This window comes from Tenrec ecaudatus, chromosome 4 (assembly GCF_050624435.1).
Source record: "Tenrec ecaudatus isolate mTenEca1 chromosome 4, mTenEca1.hap1, whole genome shotgun sequence".
Classification (NCBI taxonomy): Eukaryota; Metazoa; Chordata; class Mammalia; order Afrosoricida; family Tenrecidae; genus Tenrec; species Tenrec ecaudatus.
The window spans coordinates 30,412,429-30,420,508 of NC_134533.1; positions in this window are offsets into that span (position 1 = coordinate 30,412,429).

Genomic DNA, 8,080 nt, shown 5'->3' on the forward strand with positions numbered 1-8,080 from the left:
ATGTAATGAAATTTGGTATTTGATTTTCAATTCATGTTTCCCTCTATGATTCTACACTGGATCTCGACTCTAGTTTTCTCAATTCATTATTGAACTCAATTCTTCTCCTTTATGCCATCCAGTTTGAAAAAGTAATATGGATGAAAAATGTGGTATATGATCAGACATTGGAAATATGATGTGACAAAGTGGAACTCTAAAGTTACTGTCGTAGTGAAGATGGGTGACTTAAAAATAAGCAATTCCAAAGCTTTATCACACAATATCTATGCACTAAGGGACTGTGATAAAATTGAAAGCATTTGAGTTAAATATAAGAAGGATTCCCTGACTGTACAAATTTTAGGCTTGAGAACATATCACTGGTGATGGCTATGAAATCAATTTCCTTTGAGACATCTGTGAATTGTTTCCATCAACATTATTCCATTATAGACGTCCACAAAATAGAGAAGGAAAAAGGAAAGTCTGGTGATTTCTCACAAAAAAACATAGATTACGACCAGTAATCACACTCTCAGATATATATCCAAGAAAAGCAAAAACTGTATGTGCACAGAAAAACCTTCACATAAATGTATATAGCAACTGTACTTAGATATGCCAAAAAGACAAAACAACCACGATTTTCTTCCAGTGTAAATGGTTAAACAAACTTTTGTATATCATACTATGGATTATTGTATAGTGTGATAAAAGCAATGAGCTATCAAGTTATAAGAAAATTTAAACATACTTTGTTAAGTAAAAAAGAAGTCAACCTGGAATAGCTACAGTTTGTATTACCCAACTTTATGTTCTGTTGTTGTCTATAAGATTTTCAGTGTCTACTTTTTGGAAATGGAATCCTTATACAAAATAGAATAAAACACTGCCATCCTGAGCCGTCCTCACAATTATTATATTTAAGCCCAATGTTATACTCACTGTGTCAATCCTTCTCATTTAAAGTTTTTCTCATTTTTCTGGCCTACTAGTTTATCAAGTATTATGTGCTGACAACATGCCCTGCGAATGATCTCTTCTGATCACCTGTCCAAAGTATGTCAGTGGAGTCTCGCCATCTTTTCTTCTAAGACTCAGACTGGCTATCCTTCCTCTAAGACCAATCTCTTGGTTCTTCTGGCAGCCTGTGATTCTTTCAACCAACTCCATAATGCAATTAGATCAATGTTTCTGTCTCTTATTTGTTGTCTAACTTTCATGTACATATGAAGTGATTGAAATATCAAAGGTTGGGCCGCACGCAACTTAGTTTTCAAAGGAATATCTTTATTTTTTTTAACACTTTAACAAAGTCTTATAAAACAAGTGTGTCGAAGGCAGTGTGTCCTTGACTGCTGCTTCCATGAAAGTTCATTGTAAAACCAAGTGAAAGGAGTCAGTTGCCGTCAAGTTGATTCTGATTCATGGTCACCTCATGTAAACTCATTCCCTGGGTTGTTCAAAGGGTCGTCTTGCTTTATTTTCAAGAAGCCCTTCTTCTGAGTTGCATCTGGCTTGACTTGAACCTCCTACCTTTAGGTTAGCAGTCGTGTGTTCACAGTGTTCAGCACTGGGACTCTTAGAAAATATGGGTGAATCTTGATGACAACCATGAACTTTAGTTAATAATAATGTATCAACACTGGTTCATTTGGAACAACTGTACATCAGGAATGTCAATAGTTCCTTCCTGTGGACCAAAGTACTTTTTAAAAAAATTGTAAACCTAAAAATACATGTTTTTTAAAAACTAAGGGGTTGCTATCTAGGAGTTGGATAATCAGCAAAATGTCACAGTTATCATTGAAGTCATTAAACTTCATGGGAGATATATCTAAAGATAAATAAATATCATATGAAATTTATTTCCAAAATTATACTTCTATGCAATGTGCTTAAGTTCTATAACTTTAGACAGTTCTTTTCATTGTTTTTTTTTCAGGTTATATTTCTGTAGGATGAAACATCCAGATGTAGTACTTTTTTCTTTTATGACTTTAAAAGCTGGTCACTTAAATGAAAAATTATGAACTAGAATTTATGTTGAGGCCTGCTAACTAAAATGCTCTTTAGCCTTATCACACAAGCTGTCCATATAGGCTCATAAAGTGAAAGGATTCCATTCAAACACGGATTCTTTACCTTAGAATTCCATAGCTCTGGACTAGTTGCTTGATATCTTTTCCATTATCTCATTTTATCTCAAAATGGGAATAGTGGGATACAGGGGTCTTGCTTGGGTATTGAAATGAGACACTATGTCCTCAGACCAGTGGTTCAAGGTAATATAGGGATTGTTATGTATTTCTTCCCATATGAACAGGAGATCTATAAGTGGAAATGTTAGAAATTAGCAACTCAGGAAACTTTGAAAACAAACAAACAAAAAAAAGGTTTTGTCACTTGTTCATCCATCCTTAAAAGCTATTGATCACGTGTTAAAATATATTGCAGTAATTATACCAGATATTGAACTATGGAGGGAAAGTGCAGAGTCCTTGTCCTCAAGGAGCACGGGCTAAGCAGGATGGAGCAAACGGTCCAGTGTTTTGAGAGCTACGAGTTGATTCAGAAGGCACTGACAGCTTCCCGACTTTGGCTTTATGGGACTCTGTTTTACACATGGAACAACAGTGTGTACTTCAAAATCAAGCAGGATCCAATCCTGCCCCTTCTCAACTATTATCTCACTGTAGAAACATTAGCAGTTTACTTATCCTTTCCAACTCTCACTGACATTGTTTAAATACTACGTAGGAAATATAATTTACCTTCTAAGATACATGTGAAAATTAGATGACTTGCAGAGTGGAGACCCAAGGCCCAAGTGTTGACCACTGGAGATCCCCTCATAGAGGGGTTTAGGAGAGGAGATGTGTCAGTCAGGGTGCGATGTAGTACCGACGAAGAACACAGCTTTTGCCCAGATCCTGGATACTTCCTCCCCCCAACTACCGTGATCCGAATTCTACCTTGCAGGACTGGATAGGACAGAGGTTGTACACTGGTGCATATGGGAGCTGGAGGCACAGGGAATCCAGGGTGGACGATACCTTCAGGACCAGGGGTGTGAGGGGCGATGCTGGGAGAGTGGAGGGTGAGTGGGTTGAAAAGGGGGAACTGATTACAAGGATCCACATGTGACCTCCTCCCAGGGAGATGGATGGCAGAGAAGGGGGGGAAGGGAGACTCCGGATAGGGCAAGATATGACAAAATAACAATCTGTGGATTATCAAGGGCTCATAAGGGAAGGGGGAGCGGGGAGGGAGGAGATAAAAAAGGAGGACCTGATTCAGAGGGCTTAAGTGGAGAGTAAATGCTTTGAGAGTGATTAGGGCAAAGAATGTATGGATGTGCTTTATACAATTGATGTATGTATATGTGTGGATTGTGATAAGAGTTGTATGAGCCCCTAATAAAATGTTTTAAAAAAAAGAAAGAAAATTAGATGACTTATCTAATAGAAGGGATTGTAACATGTTACCTGGCACACAGAATCAATAATAATAAATATCCAATGGATTAGTTCTAGCTCACGATAACTTGTATATCAGAGTTGAACTGGAACTGCGTGGGTTTCGATGACTATGAACTTTCACTGGCATATCACTCAATCTTTCTTGCGAGACACTTGCGATTGGGTTCACTGGCCTTTTGGTTAGTAGTCCAACATTCAATATTATGCACCATCCAGAGTACTTTAAAAAGGTTCCTGTCCATCCAGTAAATGACGCCTCAGAGAGACTCATAGAGACCACATGAATCACGAAACAAACCGTTGCCCACTCCTGTGCCGTTGTCAAGATCCCCAGTATGTCTGAGTTTATTAATTTGGCTATTGTGCCATTCCATCGCATTCACGACACTGGGCCCTCTGCCTTAGTACTGATTAGGTCCTTTTCCAGCTGTTGGTCTTACCGTGGTAATGGGCTCTGAGTATACAATTTGATGTCCTGCCATCCTCACATCTAAGATTTACCTCAGTCATTAAAATGAGAACTTTGCTTTGTTAAAACTTTGGAAGAGTATGTGGTGGCAAGTTTGCACAGTGAAATACATTGTTTGATTTGTTGGCCACCGCTTCCATGGAGGTGGGTTGTTCATCCAAGAACACATGCTTGTTTTTATTATAAATCTGTGGATTTTCATCTGTTAATTGAAATGCAGATTAGGATTTTGTTGTTGAGGTCACACTGTTTGGGCAAAACCTGTGGGAAGAAATGGAATTCTCAGGTTTCCTTATTCACAGTCTTAAAGAGATAATGCCAACTATTAGAAATACCGAATAACTTGTGAACTGGATAGCAACAGATCAGATGTCTTATTTTTTTCCCAGTTAATTCAGTCTAACACCCAAATGTAACCGAATTCCTTGTTTTATTTAAAGAGGCATGTTTGATGCTTCTGTAACTGTCTTGTACAGCTAAACACTGACAGAAGGGTGATGTCTAAATTAATGCCAACCATACTAATCAAAGGTTATTTTCTTTACTCTTTAAACAGAGATTATTCATGGCATGGGCTGACGTGTTTTGATTTTTTTAACACATCAACTGTACGATCAGAGTGGATATTTTAACCTTATGATAACTTCCTATAAATAGAGTATAACCTATAGTGCTCACTGATGCAATTATAAATTCTCATTTGCAATCCTTTGAACTTGGCAAAATTGAATGAAGGTCCTTTAGAACAAGGAGTCTTGGTAGCACAATGGTTAAAGCCTTTGATGGTAGCTGGAAAAGCCTGTGGTGATTGGAATCCACCAGCAACCCTGAGGAAGAAAGATGGGGAACATCTACTTTAGAAGAGATTTATAACTGAGAAACCTTACCGGGCAATTCCTGGTCCTATAGGGTTGCTAGTATTACAGTTAGTGTTTTCATTAGGGTGAGTCTGATACTTACCAGTCTATAAATGTAACCCTAAAATTCTTCATTCCAAGAATGTCTTCTATAAATCCTTTTTTCCTGGTTGTATTAAATATTTCCTTATCACCTGCCCCTTGTGAATTTTTCTCTTCCTAGCTGTACATTTGCCTCAGCACCTCTAACAACGTTATGTTTAGGTGCCAGCACCAGCAGAGAGACATTATTAATAATGCAGCCTAGCACTGTGAATCAGTTTGAAAACTTCTAACAGTAGATTCTACTTTCTAGCCCACCCTATCAAACCAAACCCATTGATGTTGATTCCAACTTATGATTAATCTATATAGGTTTCAAGAAGCTGTAAATCTTTATGGGAGCAGATAGCCTCACTTTTTGTCTGCAGAGAAGCTAGTAGTTTTAACTTCCAACCTTGCAGCTAGCAGTCCAATGCTAATCCAACAATACCCCTGGGGTTCAGACAGCCTCTCTTTTCTTCTTCAGAGTAGCTGGCCAGTTTGAACTGCTGTTCTTGTATTTAGCAGTCAAAGTGTACCCTAGACCACAGAAGTCTACTTTAGAAATAGCCAAGGAAGATGTTTTTGTTGTTGTTAGGTGCCATTGAGTCAGGTCAGATCAAAAAGCCCTTTTGCACAACAGAACTCAACACTGCCCAATCCTGGGCCATCTCCAAAATTGTTCCTATGCGGTAGCCCATTGTTGCAGCCATGGCATCAGTCTGTCTCACAGAGGGCTTCCCCTCCTTTCCTTCCCCTCTACGTTACCAAAGATGATGTCCTTTTCCAGGGTCCAGTCTCGCCTGGCAACATGTTCAAAGCGTAATAAACTAAATCTCGTCATCCATGTCCCAAGGAGCGTATTGGCCATACCTCTTCCATGAAAAATTGTTTTATTTGATGAGATGGGCTAAGCTACTGCACAGAATATGTTTTTCTTTAAAAACCTAAGTAAATAAAGTTAAAATTAAAAGAAAAGTGAGAGAGAGGGAGAGAACTCACAGCCTTAAAAATCTTCCAGGTTCCTTAACTCTGGGATCTTAACATTGGTCAAAGATGATAGAGCAGAAATGGTCACCCATTTCTCAGGCATTAAATTGGATATTATTAGATAGGTAGATATAAATGTAGATATATGCATAACTAGACAAGTAGTTGCCCTGTGTCAGGTCTTACTCATAACCACCTTATATAAAATATATCAAAGTAGTGCCTGGACCTATATCATGGTTGCCAACATATTTGAGTCTGTCATTGCAATATTGTGTCAATCTGTTTCAACAAAGTTCTGTTTTGTCCTTCTGGATGCTTTGCTTCACTAAACATGATGTTTGTTTTGTTTTTTTCAATAATTGACCCTTCTTAATGTAGTATCTGTAGTGAGAGAGTTGGACAATATCGTGTTGTTTCACATATGGCTTTCATTGTCTACATTTTTTTAGAAATAGACTACCAGACCTTTCTTCCTACATTTAGTCTATATGCTTCATTAAAATCTGTCTATCATAGGTGACCCTCTTAGTATTTGAAATATCATGGAACATGTAAGTCAATACAGTCTGACAATCTAGCAAGTGAGAGGTAGAATATATCATTCTACTTGGATTTAAAAGTCTATCTCTTTTCTTGCAAAATGAAAGTCTAAATACCAAATGAACCTTTTAGTCTCCAGGTCTATAAGATGGAGATAACAGTGGGACAAAATTACATAACATTTTTTGGTAAGGTGAAAGTGCACATGAAATATGTATAAATATGAAATACATGAGAACATAAATCTTTCCTTAAAAATTTTCTTATGAGCTCTGATAACTAACTCACTTCCTATTAGGGGTTTTAGTGGCATAGTGGTGATGCCATAGACTGTAATCTGCAAGGTCAGCAATTTGAAACCACCAGTCACTCCACAGCAAACACATTGGGCTTTTTAGTCCCAGTCTGCCTTGGAAACTGTGAGGCAGATCTACTCTGTCCTATAGGGTCAGTAGGAGTCCGCATCAACTAGATGGGAATGTGTGATAAGAAGGTTGTAGTGAGGTAGAGCTGGGCTGAATCAAGAATGCCTTACTCTGTTCTCTGTACCACACAGTACTCCCCTGCCCCATTATGTGTTTAAAATGAAGCTGTCCATCACTAAAGAATCCAAGTTCACTGCAGTTTTACTTTTCCTCCTTTTTGAGTTGCACAAACCAATATTTAAATCCAAAGGCTAAGAAGCCTTGAGTGTGGTGAAGGCTGTGAGCCTTCACTCTTCCGACAAACAAACAGCATTTACTTATTTATTTGGGTTTTGAAAGAAAAATATATTCTGGATATTTGCACAGCCAATCTGATCAAATAAACTTAGGCCTCTCCATGACCTTGTAGTCTTCACAATCTTACCTTTTGGTGTGAAAACCATTTTTCTTTTTGTGGAAGCACATCAACAAAGTGCTGAGAAATCGCGCTCTCTCTTGCTTTTCAGTGGCTCCAGTAATTTCACCAGTCTAGAAGGCTGTTGTACTGTGGTGGCGTGCGCATTCTGTGATACTGGAAGCGATGTCACTGGTATTTCAAATACAAGTAGGGTCACGCAAAGTGAACAGGTTTCAGCCAAGCTTCCAGACCAGGAAGAAGGACTTGGAACCCCACTTTGGAGGAAGAGGCTGCTGAAAGCCTTACGCATCACTTCAAAACATTTTCAGATACCGAAAGCCTGCGTGAGGGAAGCAGGACATTGTTGGGACACTGCTGGCAGATGGGGCCCTCAGTTCCAAGGGCACTCAAAATGTGATTAAAGAGTAGATGATTTCTTGGAGGGGAGTCGACCAAGGTGACATGAGTCTGGTGAAGCCTGTGGGAGGGGACCCTTGCGGATCTTCATCTACCTAAGGGACATGGCTCAAGGTTAAGAGAAACAGCTACAAAAATCTTCTCATGACTAGGACTTGGAATGTGGGAAGTATGAATTTAGGAAAATTGGAAGTGATCAAAAATTGAGTGGAAAGCATGAAGATCAATATCCTAGGCATTAGTGAGCTGAAATTGACTGGTATTAGTCACATTGAATAAGAAAATCATGTGATTTACTAGGCTTGAAATAACGCAATTAAGAGGAATAGCATATCATTCATTGTCAGAAAAATACTGCTAAATTCATCATGATGTAGAATGCTATTTGTGATCAGATTATATGTATCCACCTTCAAGGAAATCCAGTCAATAAAACA